A 27,136-nucleotide genomic window follows, 5' to 3' on the forward strand; every position below is an offset into this window, starting at 1 on the left:
AGTAATAGGGGTGTAATGTGTATCATGTGACTGCACAGTATGGACCAGGGAAAGTGAGAAGTAATAGGGGTGTGATGTGTGTCATGTGACTGCACAGTATGGACCAGGGAAAGGGAGTAATAGGGGTGTGATGTGTGTCATGTGACTGCACAATATGGACTGGAAAATGTGAGGAGTAATAGGGGTGTGATGTGTGTCATGTGACTGCACAGTATGGACCAGGAAAAGTGAGAAGTAATAGGGGTGTGATGTGTGTCATGTGACTGCACAGTATGGACCAGGGAATGTGAGGAGTAATAGGGTGTGATGTGTGTCATGTGACTGCACAATATGGACCGGAAAATGTGAGGAGTAATAGGGGTGTGATGTGTGTCATGTGACTGCACAGTATGGACCAGGGAATGTGAGGAGTAATAGGGGTGTGATGTGTGTCATGTGACTGCACAATATGGACTGGAAAATGTGAGGAGTAATAGGGGTGTGATGTGTGTCATGTGACTGCACAGTATGGACCAGGAAAAGTGAGAAGTAATAGGGGTGTGATGTGTGTCATGTGACTGCACAGTAGTGGTGCTCAAATACCCTTTTCAAAATTCGCGTTAGGTCGAATTCGAATAGTAAATTATTCGAGATCAGTCGAATATTCGAGTCGAATAATTTTTACTATTCGATTCGACCTCGGAATTCGAGCTCACTATTCGAGTCGGTATTCGAGCTCATTATTCGAGCTGACTATTCGAAATGGCCTTAAATAGCTTCCAACACTTGTTTTGAGGTGAATGATGCAAGAAACCTCTTTTTTTCCAAGTAACAACAGCAAGTGATTATGTGGGGATGTTCCTTTAAAAAAAAAAGTTGAAAAGAGAGTTGTGTCCAGAAATGTGTTCAGTACTGTATATACTTCTTCTTCTTCTTCTTTATCTTCTATATCTTCTTCTTCTTCTTCTTCTCTTCTATATCTTCTTCTTCTATATCTTCTTCTTCTATATCTTCTTCTATATCTTCTTCTTCTTTTATATTGTCTCTTCTTTTTCATCTTCCTTCATCATCATCTTCTTTTTCTCATCTTCTTCATCTTCTTCTTCATCTTCTTCTTCATTCTTCTTCTTCTTTATCTTCTATATCTTCTTCTTCTTCTTCTTCTTCTTCTATATCTTCTTCTTCTATATCTTCTTCTTCTATATCTTCTTCTATATCTTCTTCTTCTTTTATATTGTCTTCTTCTTTTTCATCTTCTTCATCATCATCTTCTTTTTCTTCATCTTCTTCATCTTCTTCTTCATCTTCTTCTTCATCTTCTTCATCTTCTTCATCTTCTTCTTCTTCTTCTACATCTACTTCATCTTCAACTTCTTCATCTTCTTCTTCTTCTTCATCTTCTTCATCATCTTCATCTTCTTCATCTTCTTCATCTTCTTCTTCTTCATCATCTTCATCTCTTCTTCATCTTCTTCTTCTTCATCATCTTCATCTTCTTCTTCTTCATCTTCTTCATCTTCATCTTCTTCATCTTCTTCTTCTTCTTCATCTTCTCTTCATCTTCTTCTTCTTCTTCATCATCTTCTTCTTCTTCATCTTCTTCATCTTCATCTTCTTCTTCTTCATCATCTCATCTTCTTCATCATCTTCATCTTCTTCTTCATCTTCTTCTTCTTCATCATCTTCATCTTCTTCTTCTTCATCTTCTTCTTCTTCATCTTCTTCATCTTCATCTTCTTCATCTTCTTCATCTTCTTCTTCTTCATCTTCATCTTCTTCTCCTTCTTCTTCATCTTCTTCTCCTTCTTCTTCTTCTTCTTCTTCTTCTTCATCTTCTTCTTCTTCATCTTCTTCTTCTTCATCTTCTTCATCTTCTTCTATATCGTCTTCTTCTTCACTTATTTCTCTTTTCAAATTTTTTTTTTTAAAGAAATGCAGCTATTTTTGAGCGTAACAAATAGCTGGTGGCGCACGCATGTTGGAAGCGCCATTGTATGTGCTCCCTGGCAGTGGAAACACACAGACAGCAGGAGGTAAATTCAGCAGCAGGAGGAGGAGGATGAGTGTGTGGCAGCAGGCAGTCAATGAGGCAGGCAGCGTGACATAATAGCCCTGGTACCTAGCGGTGATACAAGGGCTGTAAATAAACACAGCAGGCAGGAGGTCCCAGACAGCGGTCGTGCAGCCCACATTGTGTCCAATACACAACTGGGACAACACAGTTTTCAACCCGGGCACCTCAGAAAAATTAAACCTTTTTTTTTTTTTATGGTTTTGTAGTTTTGGTTTTACAACCAATTACACAGATATAGCTATTTTTTGACGTAATAGCTGGTGGCAGAGTGGCAGCAGAAGGTAAATCTGTGTACCCTGGCGTTGGGAAACACAGACAGACAGACAGACAGCAGCAGCAGCAGCAGCAGGAGGAATGGAGGAGTAATGTGAGCAGCTATTGTTTGACGTAATAGCTGGTGGCAGAGTGGCAGCAGAAGGTAAATCTGTGTACCCTGGCGTTGGGAAACACAGACAGACAGCAGCATCAGCAGGAGGAATGGAGGAGTAGTGTGAGTGTGGCAGCAGGCAGGCAGCGTGACATAATAGCCCTGGTACCTAGCGGTGATACCAGGGCTGTAAATAAACACAGCAGGCAGGAGGTCCCAGACAGCGGTCGTGCAGCCCACATCGTGTCCAATACACAACTGGGACAACACAGTTTTCAACCCGGGCACCTCAGAAAAATTAAACCTTTTTTTTTTTTTTATGGTTTTGTAGTTTTGGTTTTACAACCAATTACACAGATATAGCTATTTTTTGACGTAATAGCTGGTGGCAGAGTGGCAGCAGAAGGTAAATCTGTGTACCCTGGCGTTGGGAAACACAGACAGACAGACAGCAGCAGCAGCAGGAATGGAGGAGTAATGTGAGCAGCTATTGTTTGACGTAATAGCTGGTGGCAGAGTGGCAGCAGAAGGTAAATCTGTGTACCCTGGCGTTGGGAAACACAGACAGACAGCAGCATCAGCAGGAGGAATGGAGGAGTAGTGTGAGTGTGGCAGCAGGCAGGCAGCGTGACATAATAGCCCTGGTACCTAGCGGTGATACCAGGGCTGTAAATAAACACAGCAGGCAGGAGGTCCCAGACAGCGGTCGTGCAGCCCACATCGTGTCCAATACACAACTGGGACAACACAGTTTTCAACCCGGGCACCTCAGAAAAATTAAACCTTTTTTTTTTTTTATGGTTTTGTAGTTTTGGTTTTACAACCAATTACACAGATATAGCTATTTTTTGACGTAATAGCTGGTGGCAGAGTGGCAGCAGAAGGTAAATCTGTGTACCCTGGCGTTGGGAAACACAGACAGACAGACAGACAGCAGCAGCAGCAGCAGCAGGAGGAATGGAGGAGTAATGTGAGCAGCTATTGTTTGACGTAATAGCTGGTGGCAGAGTGGCAGCAGAAGGTAAATCTGTGTACCCTGGCGTTGGGAAACACAGACAGACAGCAGCATCAGCAGGAGGAATGGAGGAGTAGTGTGAGTGTGGCAGCAGGCAGGCAGCGTGACATAATAGCCCTGGTACCTAGCGGTGATACCAGGGCTGTAAATAAACACAGCAGGCAGGAGGTCCCAGACAGCGGTCGTGCAGCCCACATCGTGTCCAATACACAACTGGGACAACACAGTTTTCAACCCGGGCACCTCAGAAAAATTAAACCTTTTTTTTTTTTTTTATGGTTTTTTGGTTTTGTTTGTAAAACAAATTACACAGATATATAGCTATTGTTTGACGTAATAGCTGGTGGCAGAGTGGCAGCAGAAGGTAAATCTGTGTACCCTGGCAGTGGGAAACACAGACAGACAGCAGAAGGGCAGTACACAGCAGCCCACTGTAGGTGTAAAATGTGTGGCTGCAGGCGACGTAATAGTCAAAGTGAACCAGGCTGGCTTAGTGAGCAGGAGCCAGGAGGTGGTAAAGGGTGGTAAGGCACATTAACGATGGTTCTTAGCCAGTTCATGTCCCCCTCTCGCCGACAACAGGGGCCAGGAACTCGCCTTCCACCCACGCCTGGTTCATCTTGAGAAACGTCAGTCTGTCCACAGACTTGTGAGACAGACGTGAGCGTTTCTCGGTGACCACACCACCAGCTGCACTGAAGCAGCGCTCGGACAGCACGCTGGAAGGGGGGCAGGACAGCACTTCCAGGGCGTACTGCGCCAGCTCGCTCCAGATCTCCAGGCGCTTGACCCAATACTCCATGGGATCAACAGGGGCATCGCTGTCAAGCCCGCTGTAGGACCCCATGTAGTCAGCCACCATGCGGGTCAGGCGCTGGCTGTGACCGGTGGAGGATGCTGCTGCATGCACCTCCTCTCTAGTCACTGCTGCCGGAGCCTCTACAGTCCTGTAGAGCTCGTGGCTGAGAGACAGCAGGTCTGTGGGGCGCTTGCTGCTGGATGCAGGCACCTGCTGCTGCCTCTGTGCTGGCTGCTGGACAGTGGGGGTGGAAGGCTGGGGGAAGGCTTCCTCCAAGCGCTCAACAAGGGCCTGCTGCAAGCTCCTCATTTGTTGCGCTGGGTCTCCTCCTGCAGGCGGCAGGAACTGGCTCAACTTCCCCTTGAGGCGTGGGTCCAACATCATGCTGATCCAGATGTCCTCCCTCTGCTTCATCTGGATCACCCTGGGGTCTCTGCGCAGGCACGTCAGCATGTGCGCTGCCATTGGGAAGAGGCGGGCCACGTCTGCTGGCACATCGACGGCAGTGCTGCTGTCCTCATCCTCCTCCTCTGCCTCGTCAGCCTCATCCTCTCTCCACCCCCGCACCAACTCAGCTGCACTGTGCTGATCCCCCTCATCAGCAGCAAGGTCAGGGACCTCCACCAAGTCCTCCTCCTCCTTCCCCTCAGAGGTGGACTGTGCAGCTGCTTGCCGCTCCTGCTTTTCCAAGGCTGCCGCTCCCTGTTCCAGCAAAGCATCGAGGGCCCTGTTCAGCAGACAAACCAGGGGCACCCACTCGCAGACCATAGCATGGTCCCTGCTCACCATGTTAGTGGCCTGCAGAAAGGGAGCCAGCACTAAGCACACCTGCTGCATGTGCCTCCAGTCATCATCGGGGATGATGGATGGGATGTTGCTGGTCTTGTCCCTTCTCTGAGCGGCGGAAACAGTGGCCAGGGCAAGGTACTGTTTGACAGCGCGCTTCTGTTCAACCAGACGCTTCAACATCGCCAGGGTGGAGTTCCAGCGAGTCAGAACGTCAAGGATCAGCCGATGGCGTAGCAGATTCAGCTCCTTTTGCACGTCTTCCAGGCTCGCACAGGCTGCAGCCAAGCGCCGGAAGTGACGCACAACGTTCCTTGTCGTTTCCAGCAGTTCGCCCATCCCCTGGTAGGTGCGCAAGAACTTCTGCACCACCAGGTTCAGCACGTGGGCAAGACAGGGGATGTGGGTCAGGTTTCCCCTGTCTATTGCGGCAACCAGATTGGCCCCATTGTCGGCCACCACCTCTCCGACTCTGAGGCCTCTGGGGGTCAGCCAAATCCTCTCCTGCTCCTGGAGTTTGGCCAACACATGGGTTGCCGTCAGCTTGGTCTTCCCAAGGCTGACCAAGTGCAGCAGCGCTTGGCAGTGGCGGGCCTTCACGCTGCTGCTGAGGCGGGGGGTTTGGCCAGGTGTGCCGGAGGATGGCAGAGGATCGGAGGAACCTGCTGCAGTTCCCCTGACCCTGCGGGGTGGCACCACCCACTGTGTTGCTGCTGCTGCTGTGCCCGCTGCTGCTCTCCCATCCTCACCCCCTTCCACCAAGCTGACCCAGTGGACAGTGAAGGACAGGTAGCAGCCTGTCCCGAAGCGGCTGCTCCAGGAGTCCATGGTGACGTGGACCCTTTCACCAACCGCGTGCTCCAGCCCTCGCTCCACATTGGCCATCACAAAGCGGTGCAGTGCAGGAATGGCCTTGCGGGAGAAAAAGTGTCTGCTGGGGAGCTGCCAGTCTGGGGCTGCGCAAGCAAGCAGCGCACGAATGTCGCTCCCCTCCTGCACGAGCGTGTACGGCAGGAGTTGGGAGCACATGGCCCGTGCCAGCAAGCCGTTCAGCTGCCGCACGCGACGGCTGCTGGGAGGCAGAGCCCTAACCACCCCCTGGAAGGACTCGCTCAAATAGCTCTGGCGTGGCCTTTTGCTGGCACGGGAATCAGCAGACACAGCGGAGGAGGCCACTGAGGACTGGCTGCCAGAACAGGCCTCAGTGTCGGCGGCAGGAGTTGCAGAGGGGGGAGGAGCAGTGCGTTTCCGCACTCCTGCTGGTGCTGCTGGAGGAGCAGGAGGGCGGGTGGCTGCTGTTGCTGCTGCTGCTGAAGGCTGTGCAGTGATGGGTGTGGTGCCACTGCCAGCACCAGATGCCTTCAGCCTCTGGAACTCCTGATGCTGGTGGAAATGTTTCGCAGCAAGGTGGTTGATGAGCGAGCTGGTGCAGAACTTTAAGGGGTCTGCACCTCTGCTCAACTTCCGCTGACAGTGGTTGCAAGTGGCGTACTTGCTGTACACTGTGGGCATGGTGAAAAAGCGCCAGATTGGTGACAGAAACATCCCCCTACGGCATGGAAGCGCTGCTTCCTGTCTCCCTGTGGTGGTTTGGGGGGGGGCTTGGGGGGCTTGGGTGCGGCTGGTGGTGGTACTGGCAGATGCTGCTGCTGCTGCTGCTGAGCCTGAGATAGTGTTGGGCGAACAGTGTTCGCCACTGTTCGGGTTCTGCAGAACATCACCCTGTTCGGGTGATGTTCGAGTTCGGCCGAACACCTCATGGTGTTCGGCCTTTTAAGTTCGGGTTCGCCCCGAACTTCTGTATGCCCCCGAACAGGGCCGAACAGGGCCCCTGTTCGGGCGAACAGGGCCCTGTTCGGCCGAACAGGCCGCAATACGGCCCCCCTATGGGGTCGCAGGCATAAGGGGGGAGCATGCCCCGATCGCGGGGGGGGGTCGGAAATTCCCCCCACCCCCTCCGCTAGCGCTCCCCCCTATGCCCGCTTCCCCATTCAAAAGTTTCAAGAAGTACCTGTATAGCGGATGGCCTGGCAGTGGGCGGCACTGTGGAGTGAGGAGGAGGAGGAGTCCGGAGAGTGACGAGTTGAGGGAGGCCGGGCAGCGGGCGTGAGGTCAGAGAAAGGGCGGAAGTTCCGCCCTTTCGCTGACCTCACGCCCGCTGCCCGGCCTCCCTCAACTCGTCACTCTCCGGACTCCTCCTCCTCCTCACTCCACAGTGCCGCCCACTGCCAGGCCATCCGCTATACAGGTACTTCTTGAAACTTTTGAATGGGGAAGCGGGCAGAGGGGGGAGCGCTAGCGGAGGGGGTGGGGGGAATTTCCGACCCCCCCCGCGATCGGGGCATGCTCCCCCCTTATGCCTGCGACCCCATAGGGCCCCCCAAAATAGGGATGTTCGGGAAGTTCGGGGTTCGGCCCGAACATGCCGAACATCTCGGCCATGTTCGGCGAACTTTCCCGAACCCGAACATCCAGGTGTTCGCCCATCACTAGCCTGAGACACCAGCAGGCTGTGGGACCTGCCTACTGCTGCTGCCAATGCTTGCAATGATGCGCCTCCTTGCAAGGCCCACAAGAGCATCCTCCTCCTCCTCCTCAGAGCTGCTGAGGACGACATCCCCTGGAGGTGGTGGCACCCAGTCTCTGTCTGTCACCGGGTCATCAACATCCTCCCCCTCCTGAAACATGTCCTGCTGGGATGATGACCCCCCAAACTCCTCTCCTGATGCATGGATGGGCTGCTTGACTGTCGCCACAGTCTTGCTGTCCAATCCCTCATCCCCCAAAGTGCCCATCAGCATCTCCTCCTCAAGATCGCCAACAACAGCAGACAATTTACTCATGATGCCTGGGGTCAAAAGACTGCTGAATGACAGGTCGGCGAGTGACGGTGAACTGGCCTCCTCCCCAGACCCTGCTGGGCGGCTGCTGCGAACAGGGGTGGTGGTGGTGGTGGTGAGGGTGGAGGCCTCAGATGCAGAGCTGATGGCGGGCTGCTCATCCTCCGTCATGAGTTGCACCACAGTGTCTGCATGCTTTTCCTCAATGGGACGTTTCCGACCCGGCTGGAGGAAAATCGGAGCAGGTGCTACACGCTGCTGCTGCTGTGTCTCTGCAGCGTGAGTTGCAGATGCTCCTGCTGGGCGGCGCCCAAGGCGTCCACGGCCAGTGGCTATGGGAGGAATGTTAGCCACTGACGCTGCTGCTGCTGCTGCGGAACTGTGCATGGTGGCGCGCCCGCGCCCGCGGCTTGCCACAATGCTGCTCCCTCTCCTCCTGATTCCCTTGCTGCCCTTCCCCTTGCCCAAACCGCGCTGGCTGCCACTTCCAGACATCTTCGATGTTTTGGGCGTATAGACAAAAGTTTTTTAAAAGGGCGGGTGAAAAGTGGGGTACTTTAATGGAGTGGGTTGGTGGGTGAGGTGACTGAGTGAGTGTCCCTAGTACAGTAAGTAAGTAGTAACAGTCAGGAAGTACAACTAGCAGTTACAACTTACAATAATCAGTAGTAATCACAAGTAAATTTAGTGTGTGTACAGTGTACACTACAGACAGTGAGTGCACGCACGCGCAAACACGCGCAGGAGCTAGCCTATGAACAGTGACTGAGTGAGTGTCCCTAGTACAGTAAGTAAGTAAGTAGTAACAGTCAGTAAGTACAACTAACTAATTACAATAATCAATCAGTTATCAGAAGGAAATAGAGTGTGTGTAGTGTGTACACAGACAGTGAGTGCACACACGCAGGAGCTAGTAGCCTATGAACAGTGACTGAGTGTCCTAGACTCCTAGTACAGTAAGTAGTAACAGTAAGTACAACTAACTAATTACAATAATCAATCAGTTATCAGAAGGAAATAGAGTGTGTGTAGTGTGTACACAGACAGTGAGTGCACACACGCAGGAGCTAGTAGCCTATGAACAGTGACTGAGTGTCCTAGACTCCTAGTACAGTAAGTAGTAACAGTAAGTACAACTAACTAATTACAATAATCAATCAGTTATCAGAAGGAAATAGAGTGTGTGTAGTGTGTACACAGACAGTGAGTGCACACACGCAGGAGCTAGTAGCCTATGAACAGTGACTGAGTGTCCTAGACTCCTAGTACAGTAAGTAGTAACAGTAAGTACAACTAACTAATTACAATAATCAATCAGTTATCAGAAGGAAATAGAGTGTGTGTAGTGTGTACACAGACAGTGAGTGCACACACGCAGGAGCTAGTAGCCTATGAACAGTGACTGAGTGTCCTAGACTCCTAGTATAGTAAGTAGTAACAGTAAGTACAACTAACTAATTACAATAATCAATCAGTTATCAGAAGGAAATAGAGTGTGTGTAGTGTGTACACAGACAGTGAGTGCACACACGCAGGAGCTAGTAGCCTATGAATAGTGACTGAGTGTCCGAGACTCCTAGTACAGTAAGTAGTAACAGTGAGTACAACTAACTAATTACAATATTCAATTACAATAATCAATCAGTTATCAGAAGGAAATAGAGTGTGTGTAGTGTGTACACAGACAGTGAGTGCACACACGCAGGAGCTAGTAGCCTATGAACAGTGACTGAGTGTCCTAGACTCCTAGTACAGTAAGTAGTAACAGTAAGTACAACTAACTAATTACAATATTCAATTACAATAATCAATCAGTTATCAGAAGGAAATAGAGTGTGTGTAGTGTGTACACAGACAGTGAGTGCACACACGCAGGAGCTAGTAGCCTATGAACAGTGACTGAGTGTCCTAGACTCCTAGTACAGTAAGTAGTAACAGTAAGTACAACTAACTAATTACAATAATCAATCAGTTATCAGAAGGAAATAGAGTGTGTGTAGTGTGTACACAGACAGTGAGTGCACACACGCAGGAGCTAGTAGCCTATGAACAGTGACTGAGTGTCCTAGACTCCTAGTACAGTAAGTAGTAACAGTAAGTACAACTAACTAATTACAATAATCAATCAGTTATCAGAAGGAAATAGAGTGTGTGTAGTGTGTACACAGACAGTGAGTGCACACACGCAGGAGCTAGTAGCCTATGAACAGTGACTGAGTGTCCGAGACTCCTAGTACAGTAAGTAGTAACAGTGAGTACAACTAACTAATTACAATATTCAATTACAATAATCAATCAGTTATCAGAACTTGGAAATAGAGTGTGTGTAGTGTGTACACAGACAGTGAGTGCACACACGCAGGAGCAGCTAGTAGCCTATGAACAGTGACAGTGAGTGTCCTAGTACAGTTACAGTATATAACTACAATACTAATACAATCAGTAGTAAAGGACAGCAGAAATACTGGTATAGAATAGAGAGAAATAAACAGAGGACAGGAGGACAGCTGCCCACACAGGCAGGCCCTGAGGCCTAAAGCTGTAAGCCTGCAGCAGGCCTGTCTCTATGTAACACAAAGCTACTAACTAAAATACAATGTCTAACTAACTAACAACAATATAGGTGTGTATAGGAGGTGTATGTGAGCAAAAACGCTAGGTAAATGACCACAATAAAGCTCTTGCTAAGCCAAAGCACAAAGGAGCAACTCTCTCTCTATGCAAGTCTCAGGCAAGGACGGAGAAACGTAACATGGCGGCCGCTATTTATAGGGTAGGGGCTGGCCAGGGTCCCCCTCTGTGATTGGCTGCCGTCAGAGGGCCTGGGAGCCCTCTGATTGGCTCTAAGGACATCAATCTGGGCTATGACGCTATTCGAGCTCGGTACCGAGCTCGAATAGCGCCGTTTGCACGAATAGCTCGAATAGTGAATGGGCTATTCGAGTGTACGCGAATAGCCCATTCGAATAGCTGCAGCTATTCGGAGCTCGAATACCGAGCTCGAATAGCTGAAAAAGAGCTCGAATATTCGAGCTACTCGAATATTCGAGCTCTGCTGAGCACCACTGCTGCACAGTATGGACCAGGGAATGTGAGGAGTAATAGGGGTGTGATGTGTGTCATGTGACTGCACAATATGGACCGGAAAATGTGAGGAGTAATAGGGGTGTGATGTGTGTCATGTGACTGCACGGTATGGACTGGGGAATGTGAGGAGTAATAGGGGTGTGATGTGTGTCATGTGACTGCACAGTATGGACCAGGGAATGTGAGGAGTAATAGGGGTGTGATGTGTGTCATGTGACTGCACGGTATGGACTGGGGAATGTGAGGAGTAATAGGGGTGTGATGTGTGTCATGTGACTGCACAGTATGGACCAGGGAATGTGAGGAGTAATAGGGGTGTGATGTGTGTCATGTGACTGCACAATATGGACCGGGAAATGTGAGGAGTAATAGGGGTGTGATGTGTGTCATGTGACTGCACAGTATGGAGCGGGGAATGTGAGGACTGGAGTAATAGGGGTGTGATGTGTGTCATGTGACTGCACAGTATGGAGCGGGGAATGTGAGGAGTAGTAGGGTTGTGATGTGTGTCATGTGACTGCACGGTATGGACTGGGGAATGTAAGGAGTAATAGGGGTGTGATGTGTGTCATGTGACTGCACAGTATGGAGCGGGGAATGTGAGGAGTAATAGGGGTGTGATGTGTGTCATGTGACTGCACAGTATGGACTGGGAAATGTGAGGAGTAATAGGGGTGTGATGTGTGTCATGTGACTGCACAATATGGACCGGAAATGTGAGGAGTAATAGGGTTGTGATGTGTGTCATGTGACTGCACGGTATGGACTGGGGAATGTGAGGAGTAATAGGGGTGTGATGTGTGTCATGTGACTGCACAGTATGGAGCGGGGAATGTGAGAAGTAATAGGGGTGTGATTTGTGTCATGTGACTGCACAGTATGGAGCGGAGAATGTGAGAAGTATTAGGAGTATGATGTGTGTCATGTGACTGCACAATATGGACCGGGAAATGCGAGGAGTAATAGGGGTGTGATGTTTGTCATGTGACTGCACAGTATGGACCGGGAAATGTGAGGAGTAATAGGGGTGTGATGTGTGTCATGTGACCACACATTATGAACCTGATTAGATTGTGAACAATATATAAATGCCTAGTGAAATGAATTAGTAGTAACTGCTGCCACTTTGCACAAACAGTGTCAGGTTTATAGCTGCAGTAAAATAAACAGGTCTCTTTATTTATATGTTTAATGGCTCGTTGTACAGTGAACTCTATAATTAACGTTATCACCTGTACACCTCAATGCTTGTGCAAACTATAATGTAATTGCTGAGTATATAGGGCGTACTTTTAGGACATTTCACAATCATCAATCTTTACTCTAAATATTGAAAACATTGATCACCATGCTAACACTTTCTTCAGATGCCATTTTCATTACCTCTTTTAAATGTTCTGACGAAATATTTCCAATACTTAACAATGCCAAACAATCCTAACATGCTGTCATAGAAGGTTTTGAAAAATCTTGTTAACCTTTTCAGGACCGGCCACCTACCCCCCCTTAAGGACCAGGCAGTTTGCGCGGGAAGGGGGTGCGCGCGTTTGGGGGGGGTCAGGCGGCCGGATCCCGTCTGTGGCTGCCTGAATTTGTGTCCCCCCATGGTGGCCTGCCCCCCCCCTTCTGCCAGCAGCCTTCACTTACCTTCCAGGCTCCAGCGATAAGCCGCACGGGACCCTCTTCTCCAGCCGGCATCTCCGTTCTGTCTGACAATCAGTTCCGGGTCGCGGCTTGATGACATCATCAAGCCAGGACCCGGCGCTGACGTCAGACGGAGAGGAGATGCCGGCCAGAGCGGAGGGGGGCGCCGATCGTCACTGGAACGGCAGGGAGGTGAGTGGATCCTCTTCTTTCCCCCCCTGCCGCCACAGCTGTCAAACTGATCACTACTGGCTGATATTGTGGGGAAACCCCTCCCACAGTGTGATGTCATGACCATGGTCCTGACAGTTTGCTGTCTGTGAACCTAGTTGCATTGTGGGAAGTAACAGCTTTTTCCAACTGCCAAGCAAGCAGAATCTCCCTGTGTGCATAGAACGCTCAGTAACAAACATTCTGTACAGATCACCTGGCAAAGCTAAAGCTGTCACCACCAGTGATACATTTCCAAATGTAAATCAGGGAGAGGAGAGATTTTACAATGCGCAAACAGTGACTAAATAATCTATAAATTAATATGGTAAACAATAAGCAGTTATATTCATGATGATATTTTCACTACAGCTCCTCTTTAAACACAACACTGTTCTCTGTCTCATTCCTGAAAAGTTTCTTGCTTCTCTATTTTTCCTGTTTTTTTTCTATTTTTCCTGTCCTGTTTATGGCTGGGAGCACACATAAATAACATAGCGTGAAACGCTGCGTTTTATGTCATGTTTTATGTTAAAGCGGAATATAACCCTGCATTTCAACTTTGCTCTAAAACATTATTTACAGTATATTATATGCAACCAGCATTTTTTTTTTTTACTAGACCAGCATTGGAAGGGTTACACAGGGCATTAAAGTTCCTGGAGATTTCTGCAGACGCATCCGAACTTCAGTTAGATACTTTTTGTTTACAAATATGTATCTTTTAAGTGTTTATTGTGACTCATCTCTCTCACTGAGAAGGAGCTTGGAGGACAGCCAAAGAGTGTGTAACTGTTTATCAATAGATACATCTAACTAAATAGAATGTAACTATCTGAACGTCTGCACGGAACTTAAAACATCTGTGTTTAACCCTTCCAATGCTGGTCTAGTAAAAAAAAAAATGCTGGCTGCATATAATATGCTGTAAATAATGTTTTAGAGCAAAGTTGAAATGCAGGGTTATATTCCGCTTTAATGGTGTGTGCATTTTTACTGGGTTTTTGGTGTGTTTAATGCATTTTTCATACATTCTGAGTGCGTTTTAATGCTTTTGTGCTTCGCATATGCAAAACGCATATTCGTTTTTCATGCGTTTTTTATTTCCATATATGCAAGTCACTAGGAAGACAACAGGAAGCGGAAAAAAAACTATTTTTGAGAAAAAACGCATTTATAATGGCATGACCAACGCATACCATAACGTTCCCATTGACTTTCATCACGTGCGGTTTTTATGCGTTTATGAATATTATGCAACAAAACCTGCGTTTTTAAAAATGCAGGTTTGAAAACGCATAGAAAACGCACATGCATTTTTTATATGCGTTTTTTTCCTGTGGCCCATAGACTTCCATTAGCAGCAAAAACGCAGTGTTTTCCACAATGCTAGCATTTGTGCTATGTGTGCACTTAGCCTATAGCAGGCCCTAGATTTATGTCCTACTCTGCACAGTAGCAAGTCATTGATTCTCCTTTTTACTGTATATTTAAATGTGCATTCTCTTTTTTTTTTATAACACTTTTTTGTAAATAATAATGTAACAATTGAAACATGTGTTAATACCATACATCTTATAAAGATTGCTTATGGACCCCTGCCAAACTTGCATAAGATTAACATCTGTCAGGCAAAGATTTTCAGTTTAACTCAAGTATTGCATGATATAACCCGTCTAGCCCTACCTAGCTGAGAGCTTGTCCTATATCGTCATACATTTATTATTTTTTTTCAGGGCAAAAAATTAGGGGAAAATGAAATAAATATTGTGATAATGGTAGGGGTGGAGGCGCCCAAGTGTAAAAATATGTTTCAGCTTCTAATAGTTAAAATAAGAATGACAGGTAATCTTTAAAATAATACATGCTACAATAATTAAAACCCGCACATTTTATTTGCCCATGTGTCTCGGTTATTACGCCATTTAAAAGGAACCAGAGACAAACTAAAGAAAAGATTTTATACATACCTGGGGCTTCCTTCAGCCCCATACGCACAAATTGCTCCCACGCTGCCATCCACCGCTGCCTGCAACTACGAGAACCGGGTCCCGTCACTGATGTCATCGGAGCCGGGCTACGCAGGAGAAGTGCGCCCTCTACGTATCTCTCCAGCGGCTGCTGCAGAGATACGCAAAGGGCACACTTCTCCTAAGCTAGACTCGCTCCAACTGATGGAAGAGCGGGGAGACGGTTCTCATAGCTGCGGGCAGCGGAGGAGGACGGCGGCGTGGGAACGATCCGTGCCTATGGGGCTGGAGGAAGCCCCAGGTATGTATAAAGGTGCATTTTTTTCAGTTTTGCGTTCATCACTATTTACAAGCTTATAATTTAAAAAAAAATATTAGTAATGTACATGCATATTTAAAAAGTTCAGACCAACGATTTATGTTTTTGTTTTTTGTTTTTAAATTGTAATTTTACTTATTTATTTATTTTAGTTAACCATTTTATTTGGGTATTTTTTTGGGTGTGGGAGGTAAACAGTTATTTTAAATGTATTTTATTGGGTTATGTGTAATAAAAAATGTATGTGCATGTAGTTTCACTATTTGGCCACAAGATGGTCACAGTCAAAATCACAATGATTTTGTTTAATGCCCATCCTGTAAGCAAGACTGCTCGCTTACAGGAAGCACAAGGAGGACGTTATTTTTTATTTTTTTTTGGTCTGAAAAGCCGCGTCCTCTGAAAAGAAGCTGTCGGTTTTTATACCAGGGACTTAGATCAATGAATGGGAACAGGGGCGTAACTAGAAATCACTGGGCCCCCTGCAAAAGTTTGGATGGGGCCCCCTCCCCCTACACCCTGAATAGGGAGTGTCTACAAATCTTTGCCTACAAAACTTTGTATGATTCATTATTAGTGGCTGAGGAGATGCAGTCATTAGAAGAATTGTACAGAGAGCAGAAAGATTTTTCTCTCCTTGCCCTTAGTTGTCACTCTCTCAGTACAGGGCCCTCTTTGGCTTCTGGGCCCCCCTGCGGCTGCATCCCTTGCAGGGTCTATTGTTACGCCCCTGAATGGGAGCTATGTTCCCATTCATTGATAATAGTTCCCATTGTAACGATTGTGGAACTTTCTCCGTGATCAGCGCACAACGCGTGCGCTGATACGCCGGAAATCCTCCACAAGCGTATATTTGCAGGCACCCAGCAAAAGGTGCTACGCACCCGTAGAGGGAAATTCCTGTCGGCAGATGGCACTGGGGAGTGCAGAGGAACCAATCCTCTGTACCTCCACAAATGCCAGACAGGAATTGTACGAAGCGCAGAACGCAATCGCAAGAGAGGCGATTGCGAATGAGAACGAGCAAAGGGACAGGTTGTATGTGTGTGTGCCCACCTAGTCGCCACCCCGCGACAGTGCACACACAACAGCAGATATGAAATAGGAACGCGATCGCGAGAGGTGCGATCGCCAGACGTGACACAAGGCAGATCAGAACAGAATACGAGGATAGCAAAGGCACAGCAAATCATACAATAAGGAGATACGGAAAATAACAAATGCTAACTGAACGCGAACACCGCACTCATTCGCAACAGTGCACGTGTTCATGCGCGGTCTCCACGTGATAAGCACAATAGAGACAAGCAGGCCTAACTAACCATTGACAGACAAACATGAAACAGAGGACGCGAGCGCTTGCTTGACGGTTACCTCACCGAGCCTCCAGCAAGCGTTCGTAGCAGACAAGACAGACACACGAAAACAGGGACAAGCGAGAGATAGGATCCACAGCACTAGCGAAAGTGGCTAGCACGATCCAGGTACAGAGTAGCAGAACAGAAGGATCCACAGCACTAGCGGAAAGTGGCCAGCGCGATCCAGGTACAGAATAGCAGAACAGAAGGATCCACAGCACTAGCGAAAAGTGGCCAGCGCGATCCAAGGAAACAGAACAGAAGGATCCACAGCGCTAGCGCAAGGTGCTAGTGCGATCCAAGTGAGACAGATCAGAAGAGATAGCTGGTAGCAACCGCTGCACCAGCTATACTCCAAGAACAGAGATCAGAACCATTTCCTGTCGACCACCGCTGGGACAGGACAATAGCAACAGAACAAACAAACAGATAAGCAATCCTAACTGCACTAAGGAAACCTGCCTAGTGCAGTTTTCCAGGAATTACTCTAAGTTGATCTTCAAACAGAGAGTAAGGCTGACACCCCTCCAGGGGTGTTACACAGGACTAAATCCTTATGACCAGCCAAGCATTGTGAGAAACACATAGTACTTATAGTACACACCTCCAATGAATGTGGCCAGGCAATTTGCATGACAACGTATGCAAATTCCTCAGCAAGCACAAGCTGCAAAACTGACAGAAGCTCTTCTTTCCAGAGTCTTGCAGCATGCAAACCTAAACAATGGTCAAAAAGCTGCCTGCCTGCACAGGCAGCTGAGCAGATCATTACAGTACCCCCCCCCCTCCAGGGTCAAATTCCAGACGACCCTCAAAACTGCTATTAGCAAAAGACTCCAACCGATGACTCATGAAGGTCGGGACAGCCCGACAAGGTCCAATTCCAGAGTCAGTCCACCCGAAACCGACCTCATCGGAAACAGAAGCCACCGAAACATGCCCATCAGCACTACAAGTCTCAGCGTAACACCCATCAGGACTGTGGATACCAGAGAAGAAGCCACGACACCCTCCAGACAATACCCACCACCTTCCAAGGAGCGTCCGAAAATACCAAATCTGCCACAAAACCTGTTTGAAGTGTCTCTTTCAATACAAAAGCCGCTGTTGATCGTATTCAGGGCACCAAGCAAAACTTCTCTTGGAATCTCCCAGAACGCCTTGAAGCTCAGCAGAGATTCCAAGAAGCCAGAACGCTCACCAGGCTCACATGGAAAGCTACCAAGCACCCCCATGGAACCTATGACAGTTCCAGATTCAGAATTAGCAGGACACCCATCAAGATCAGGACTTTCAGGGACCACTTCTGGGCATGCAAGCAGGCAGGCTAAATCAGAACATGTCTCCACCGAGGAAGCATCTGAGTACGCTGGTAACCGAGGCACACTTGGGCTTTCTGGGTCACAGAGCAGACTGGGGTACACCAGCACAGGAGAAACCTCAGGACATGTCGGGGAACTGCCAACCTCAGAGTCCGGCACGACCAGACCAAAACCAGGACCGGGCAGAAAATCATCACGAATAGAGGTCACAGGTACTGGTATTTCAAAAGAAGAGTCGGTCTCAGGCTTAGTAATCTCAATGACTGTAATGGTATCTGACAGAAATTCATCATTGACTACACATGACTGAAGCTCCACCAGAGCTGAAAAGGTAGCCAGCAAGGCAGCAATGCCTACGGAAGAGGGCAACACCTCAGAAGGACTTGGGGGGCAGGAGACATCTCCTACAAGTTCTGCACCCTTTGGGAGGAACTCGGAGACCTCCAGAACATCAAACAAGACCTCAGGAACATAATTTTCCTGGTTTTCTAAGAAGGATTCTGAACTATCCATGTTAAAGGGCTGAACATTAAATGCCTCCTGCAGGCAGGGCAGATGTCCCAGGAATGGTTCCACCATAACCTGAGACTGAACTTCATCATAATTAGCGGGATGTACAGGAATATTTACTGGAACACACACTGACTCCCTAACTTCAGTTTCACTGTACCCAGAATTCTGTGTGGCAGTCAAACTAGCTTGTAACTCCAAAACTGCAGAAAAACAGGTGAATATAGTGGCAATACCTAGTCGAGCCTCTAGGGACACTGCAGGGGATTCTAAGCAAGGCCACATTGACTCATCCAGAGTACAGGGTGCAGAATCAGCACTTCCCTCAGAGCAAGAAAGGGGCTCACAAACGTCAGTGTGAAAGGAAAACATGTTTTCATTCATGGTACAGGGCAGGTTCAGAGAAAGCGTCTCTGAATAAGGCAAAGAAGGTTCAGCATCAGATTCGCAAAACCGAAGCGCTGTCTCACTCTTAGATTCGGCTAACAATGTCGAATCCGAGGAACCAGAACGCAAAACCTGTGAATCAAAATTCACTTTAGGTTGTGAAACTGACGCTTCCATAATGCAAACCTCCGCGATCTGCGGAGCAGACTGCAAGGCATCTAGGACCGAAACACTGGAGCAACTGTCACCAGGCAACGGGCCCTTACAGGTGTGAACAGGGTGAGACAGAGACTCATCTGTAGAAGAAATAGCGACATCAATAGGATAAACTTTATTAGGCATATTAATTTTACTTTTGACGCTACATAGTCAAGAAATTTTCCCCATAGCAGGATCACAGACGGAAGATCTCAAAGATCTGTTTCTAAATGACAAAGGATCCCACACATCCTTGAGGAAACCGGCAGACTCATGCCGATCACAATCTGCAGGAACATCCGAGAAACAGGCATCTGATCGCACAGATTTAAACTGCACACTGTCAGGAGCGAATCCTTCAGGATTCGCACAGGAATCAACCACAGCGGCACACTCATTCATTTCAGATTGCACAAAGTCAAGACTCTCATGCTTTACCCCAGAAAGGCAGGAACAATCATCCGACAACCATGTCTCTTTATTGGAATCAATTGGTTGGTGTGTGTGCAACTCATCCAAAATCGTCTGCCACACATAAATCACCAGATCCACATCACCCTCGTCACATTCATCGGAATCAATCAAAAGGTACATAGAATCGAGACAATCATTCAAGACATCCTGGCTTTTTGCGATGTAAAAATCGCAAAAAGCTTTCCAATCAAAATCGAATTCCTCCAGCAAGGCCCCAATATCCCAGGAAGCAAATGGGGGTTCAAACAAGCCAGTATCTAGATAATCTCCATAGGGGTGGAGTTCAGGAACAAGAACAGATTTTTTAACTGCTTTAATATAGTGTGCGATCCTACCTATAGCAGGATCCACATAAGCTTTGGATTGGGGCAAAAAAGCCGGAGACGGAACAACATCATTATAAACATCAATAGGGAGTGTTTTATTCCGATGCTTGCGTTTTTTAGTTTTTCTCTTTTTAGCCACTTTGCATGTCTGCTGTTTAAAACCTGAAGTGGCAACAGACACATTGCACTGATTGTCATACTGACAACTTTTGCATGGAAGGGAAAGATCAGCTGACTTATCAGCCGCTACACATTCAATCAGAGCAGGTGGTAAGCCAGGCAGTTTAAACCAGTGAGAGAATATCACTGCAAGCAACTGATACAGATTACCATTCCAAGAATTATTTTTTAGCACATCATATGCCCAGGTGAACAAATCGTCTTTTAAGAGCACATAGGCAAACTGAAGAGCCGACGTAGACGGATCAGTAATCTGAAAGGTGGGATTCAGACAAAACCTCACACATTCAGAAAGAAATTCCGCCTTGGTCTCTGAGTTTAGCCTCTTAAAGCTCTTAAAGACACAGGACCCAAACTCGACAAAATCGTACAAATCGGAATTTCCGTCTACACTGGGGTTTTGGGTTGGGCTGGTCATACTGTAACGATTGTGGAACTTTCTCCGTGATCAGCGCACAACGCGTGCGCTGATACGGCGGAAATCCTCCACAAGCGTATATTTGCAGGAACCCAGCAAAAGGTGCTACGCACCCGTAGAGGGAAATTCCTGTCGGCAGATGGCGCTGGGGAGTGCAGAGGAACCAATCCTTTGTACCTCCACAAATGCCAGACAGGAATTGTACGAAGCGCAGAACGCAATCGCAAGAGAGGCGATTGCGAATGAGAACGAGCAAAGGGACAGGTTGTATGTGTGTGCGCCAACCTAGTCGCCACCCCGTGACAGTGCACACACAACAGCAGATATGAAATAGGAACGCGATCGCGAGAGGTGCGATCGCCAGACGTGACACAAGGCAGATCAGAACAGAATACGAGGATAGCAAAGGCACAGCAAATCATACAATAAGGAGATATGGAAAATAACAAACGCTAACTGAACGCGAACACCGCACTCATTCGCAACAGTGCACGCGTTCATGCACGGTCTCCACGTGATAAGCACAATAGAGACAAGCACGCCTAACTAACCATTGACAGACAAACATGAAACAGAGGACGCGAGCGCTTGCTTAACGGTTACCTCACCGAGCCTCCAGCAAGCGTTCGTAGCAGACAAGACAGACACACGAAAACAGGGACAAGCGAGAGATAGGATCCACAGCACTAGCGAAAGTGGCTAGCGCGATCCAGGAAGACAGAACAGAAGGATCCACAGCGCTAGCGAAAGTGGCTAGCGCGATCCAGGTACAGAGTAGCAGAACAGAAGGATCCACAGCACTAGCGGAAAGTGGCCAGCACAATCCAGGTACAGAATAGCAGAACAGAAGGATCCACAGCACTAGCGAAAAGTGGCCAGCGCGATCAAAGGAAACAGAACAGAAGGATCCACAGCGCTAGCGCAAGGTGCTAGTGCGATCCAAGTGAGACAGATCAGAAGAGATAGCTGGTAGCAACCGCTGCACCAGCTATACTCCAAGAACAGAGATCAGAACCATTTCCTGTCGACCACCGCTGGGACAGGACAATAGCAACAGAACAAACAAACAGATGAACAATCCTAACTGCACTAAGGAAACCTGCCTAGTGCAGTTTTCCAGGAATTACTCTAAGCTGATCTTCAAACAGAGAGTAAGGCTGACACCCCTCCAGGGGTGTTACACAGGACTAAATCCTTATGAGCAGCCAAGCATTGTGAGAAACACATAGTACTTATAGTACATGCCTCCAATGAATGTGGCCAGGCAATTTGCATGACAACGTATGCAAATTCCTCAGCAGGCACAAGCTGCAAAACTGACAGAAGCTCTTCTTTCCAGAGTCCTGCAGCATGCAAACCTACACAATGGTCAAAAAGCTGCCTGCCTGATGGACGCAGCAGCCTTTTGGACGTGACAGTCACATCCAAAAAGCAAAAATGGTTAAACAGGTACTGTAACCAGGGATTGAACTTTATCCTGATCAATAGCTGATACCCCCTTTCCCATAACAAATCTTTACCTTTTCTCAAGTAGATCACCAGGGGACTCTGTATTGCAATGTTAGTGGGTGTGGCTATAAATAATGGCAATTGGTGCTGTCTAGTTTTTTTTCTTGACTTCCAGGAGTAAGGCTCCCCGCACACTGCAAATCCGTTTTACAATTCCGATTTTCCCTGAATGCAATCAATAGAAAAACGGAGGAAAAAACGCAGCATGCAGTAACTATTAAAAATCGGAATCGGATGTAAAAAATGATTAAAAATCGGAATCGCATGCAGGGTGTAGGGAGCCTAAAGATGATTACCTCATTCCCTGATTGTAAGGAACAGTTAACATTGCAAAAATCAAGCACCTCATCCCCCAGAAGATCTGCCAACCTTAGTCCATGCCGTCATCACATCCCGACTGGACTACTGTAATGCTCTCTACACTGGCCTTCCAAAAAAGGACTTGTACCGCCTACAGCTGATACAGAACACTGCTGCCAGACTGCTAACCAACCAACCCCGTCACTGCCACATAACGCCAGTCCTGCACTCCCTTCACTGGCTACCTATAGAATGGAGGGTCCTATTCAAGATCGGCCTACTGACATTTAAATCCCTGAAAAATCTGGGCCCTGGATACATGAAAGATATGTTGCAGCTGCGTAGCAATCCCCGCATTCTCAGATCCACAAGTTCTAATAATCCAGTCATACCCAGAGTCCACTTGGAAACTTTTGGTCCCAGAGCCTTCTGTCATGCTGCCCCTACGTTTTGGAACTCCTTACCTCAGCAGATCAGGACAGCTCCATCCCTGGACGTGTTTAAATCCAGACTGAAAACCCACCTGTTCAGTTTGGCATTTGCAGAAATATAACTTTTGTTGTGTGAATACTTCATCCTACTACCAATTACAGAATCTGAGAGAGTCTAAGTGCTTTGAGTCCTATGGGAGAAAAGCGCTATAGAAATGTTATTGTATTGTGGATCAAAGAACATGAACAAATAAATTACATGGCAAATATCAATCATTTCTTGATCTCCCTTCTATTTTTTTTTTTATTCTCACTTTGTAATATATAGATTTATTTTTGTCCCCTTTTTACTTAAGTTCATCTTTAAAGAGTACCCGAGGGGAATAATGATATGGGTTACAGGACACAGAGGCATCTTCTCTGCACAATGATATGCTTCTGTGTCCCTCTGGTGCCTCTGCCAGTCCTCCCCCTCCCCCCCCCCCCCCCCGGGCTCTGCTGTCTCCCCTGAAATCTAGCAACAGGTTCCTTTTCCCCCATCCAGCATCAATCACCTGCTCCCCGCCTCCTCCATTGCTTAGCTCCCCCGCCTCCGTCACCTCGCTTCTCGCCTCTGATGTCATCCTCCAATTGACAGACAAAGCCATGACCCAGGAAGTGCTTCCGGGTCACGGCCATCTTGGATTTCCTCCGCCAGTGATAGGATGCTACACCGGCTGCAGAGGATGAACGGGGCCACGGAGAGCGGTGTATAGTGGCGCAGATGCATCTGGGAGGCGGCGTGGAGCAGGTAGTATGTTTTTTATCTTTTATTTTTATGCCGCCACGGGTTCTCTTTAAAGAGACACTGTAACATCAAAAATATCCCCTGGGGGGTACTCACCTTGGGTGGGGGAAGCCTCCGGATCCTAATGAGGCTTCCCACGCCATCCTCTGTCCCACGGGGGTCTCGCTGCAGCCATCCGAACAGCCGCCGACAGACCCGACTGTCAATTCAATATTTACCTTTGCAGGCTCCAGCGGGGGCGCTGTGGCTGCTTTCGGCTCCGAAGTAGACAGAAATACCCGATCTCAGTCGGGTCCGTTCTACTGCACAGGCGCCGGAGACTTGCGCCTGCGCAGTAGAGCAGACCCAATGGTGATCGGGTATTTCTGCCTACTTCGGAGCCGACAGCCGTCAGAGCGCCTGCGCAGGAGCCGGTAGGGTAAATATTGACGTCACCACTGTACAGAGGGCTGCAGCGAGACCCCTGAGGGATGGAGGACGGTGTGGGAAGCCTCATTAAGATCCTGAGGCTTCCCCCACTCGAGGTGAGTACCCCCCAGGGGAGGTTTTGACGTTACAGATTCTCTTTAAGAAGCTGCTAATCAATGGCAGCTCCTACAGCTATTAGAAACCAGGATAGACTTCAGAAAAAAAAAACTGCTGGGATCCCTTTAAAGTCATTGGGGTCTGCTGCAAACATTCAATTTGTGAACTTTTGTGGAATAATGCGGGAATGTTTGTTCTTGATGTTTGGACATCACTAATCATCATGGTGTAGAGAGTATAAATATAGATACACTAGCCGACCCGCAGCGTATCATACGCTGCATAAGGGGGTAGAGGGCAGGAAGGGGGTATTGGGCACAGTGGCGGGGAGGGGGGTCGGACCCCCCCCTCAACTGGGTCCCCCATGTGTGCTCCCCCTCCAGCTTAAGCTCAGCAGGAACCCCCCCTCCCTCACCTGGGTCCCCCATGTGCTCTCCCCCTCCTGCTTAAGCTCAGCAGGACCCCCCTCCCTCACCTGGGTCCCCCATGTGCGCTCCCCCTCCTGCTTAAGCTCAGCAGGACCCCCCTCCCTCACCTGGGTCCCCCATATGCACTCCCCCTCCAGCTTAAGCTCAGCAGGAACCCCCCCTCACCTGGGTCCCCCATGTGCATTCTCCCTGCAGCTTAAGCTCAGCAGGAACCCCCCCTGCCTCACCTGGGTCCCCCATGTGCGCTCCCCTCCTGCTTAAGCACAGTAGCAGCCGCCACTATTAGTAAGAGGCAGCGGGCGGGGATGCCTCACCTCTTCCGTGTTCCAGCGTGCGATCCACTGTTGTCACTTCCTGCAATGCTCCCCACTGTATTGGTGTAATTTGCCTTTTTAAAACAGAAGGAAATCTGCAATAATTCAGCTATAAGTGAACATTTTTAAATATGCAAATTATCCCTTTTCAACCTTAGTAATCCAAGCAAGCATCCAGAACCACTGGTGTATAGCAAGCTTATAGCTTTAAATTTTACACAGCTATATCAAACCCACATGTGACAGCCTGTTTCAGACTTTTGGTCCTCATCAGTACATAGCAGAGATTGATATGGCAGTATGAGATGGGGCTTGGACCAGTACAACAGAGTAACCAAGCAGCTCAGGGTGACCCAAACCACTCGGAATGTATAGGGGGATAAAAGGAACCAAAAAGACCTTCTACTAAAAAAAAATCAAAGCTTGGTGTAATTTGGCTTCTTAACCTCCCTGGCGGTTAGCCCGAGCTGAGCTCGGGCTATGCCGCGCAGGGGGAGATCTCAGCCCCTGGTGGGGCGATTTTTATACTGTAAATTGCTGTGCGCGCAGCCAGCACTTTGCTAGCCGCGCGCACAGCTTGATCGCCGCCGCTCTGCGGCGATCGGCCGCACGCAGCGGCGAAAGAGGGCCCCCCCGCCAGAGCCCTGCGCTGTCCGGACCAATGAGTTCCGGGCAGCGCTATGGGCTGGATCGGAGGTGTCTGACGTCCATGACGTCATCCCGATCGTCGCCATGGCGACAGGAGAAGCCAAACTGGGGAACGCGTTATATACGCGTTCCCCTGTTTGCTATAGATGCCGGCGACGATCGCACTAGAGGGACACATGCGCCCTCTAGTGGTGTTTCATGTAGCTACCACTCTGGTAGCTTTACATAAAACAAAACAAAAAAAATTTAAAAAAAAAGGATTTTTGCCAATTTGGCAAAAAAAAATTAACCGCCAGGGAGGTTAAAACAGAAGAAAATCTGCAATAATTCAGCTATAAGTGAACATTTGTGGTTACCCACAATGCACCGCTACTAAATATGCAAACTATTCCTTTTCACTCTTGGTAAGTCAAGCAAGGCTATGGGCCGGATTCACAAAGCGGTGCAAACTGTTTAGCACGGTTGTGCTAAACAGTTAGCACGTGAAGTGCCGTTCACGAACTTTTGCGCGCACAAAGTGCTGCGATTTGCGTGATTGCGGTCTTTTGCGTGCGCAATTTGCCACAAATCGCGGTACTTTACACACGCAAAAGTCCGCGATTGCGGTCTTTTGCGCGATTCACAGCACTTTCCACGCACAAAAGTCCACAAATGGCACTTCACGTGCTAACTGTTTAGCACACCCATGCTTAACAGTTTGCACCATTTTGTGAATCAGGCCCTATAGCTTTAAATTTTACACAGTCATACCAAAACCAAATGTAGCACTCACCCCCTAAGGAGCGGCTGAAGATAGATTTGGGTTCCCTACCGTACCAGCTGCAACTCACTTCAGAAACTGGACCCAACAATAATCATAGTAAAACCACTAACAGTGCGGCTTTAATAATAGCATATGAAGCCTTGATAGAGCGGAATTTAGATAAACAGCAAACACATAAACATCAAACATGCAATAATAAACTGAGTGTGGGATAAGTCTGTCTATCACTTTAAGTCCCTGTCTATCCACTGGCCAGTGGCTATATAAGTTCTATGATGGCCGGCGTTGGGGCCCTTTGAGAGCGCTCCGTCCCTTTAAAGAGGGCAATTGTAATCCACAGGGAATGAAGGCAAACTATATAAAATGTATTCCGAAAGAGAGGATAAAAAAAAAGGGTTTCTCAATCCTGAGAGTCAGCAATAAATCCAGGAAAAAAAAAAAGGGATCTCTGTTATGGCTCCTATAGAAACTGTAATCAATTCTCTGCTTTCAGTCAGAAATAAACATGGCCGTGAGGCCTCTCACCAAACCACTGCTGTCCACAGTCTCAGATGAACCTGGGTCAGAATGCAGGCAGATAGTCCACAAGTCCCTCTGTCCAGATGGATGTTCTCCTTCCCTCTCAGATGATGGAGGTATTCTTACCCGCAGCAATGTTTTTGTCCTGTGCCAACAGTCTGGCTGGAGGGGTTCAGTTCTGTGTCCTTCCCACACCACTCTCTTCCCTCTCCACCCCTGTTCCCCGTTCTCACTCCTCCCCCGGGAACCAAAAATCAGCTCTAAAAGTTCCACTCTGTTTAGGGGCAGGCAATGCATTTTGGAAAACAATGAAACAGCACCACCTAGGGGCTACACACTCCCCCCACTAAAAGTCTTTGGTCCCCAAAGATAGGTTGGTAAGTTACAAACTAACCAAACTTTTGAACTTAACCGTTATATGGGGCCAGATAACAATTTGTAATATATTCATTAGACAGAGGTACTTTCCACCATGGGATGTCAGGAGCAGAGTGAAGTGAGTCACAAACTGATACAGCAGCTTGGGGTATTTGAGCCTCTAGGTTCCTGCGAACAGTGGTGATAGCTTGTTCAGAGCTCTTCCCCATGAAGTCATAGGTCAGCCTTTTGGGGGGTTGAATTGCACGCTTTCCTCTTTGTTCCAGAGGTA

This window comes from Hyperolius riggenbachi, chromosome 5 (assembly GCF_040937935.1).
Source record: "Hyperolius riggenbachi isolate aHypRig1 chromosome 5, aHypRig1.pri, whole genome shotgun sequence".
Classification (NCBI taxonomy): Eukaryota; Metazoa; Chordata; class Amphibia; order Anura; family Hyperoliidae; genus Hyperolius; species Hyperolius riggenbachi.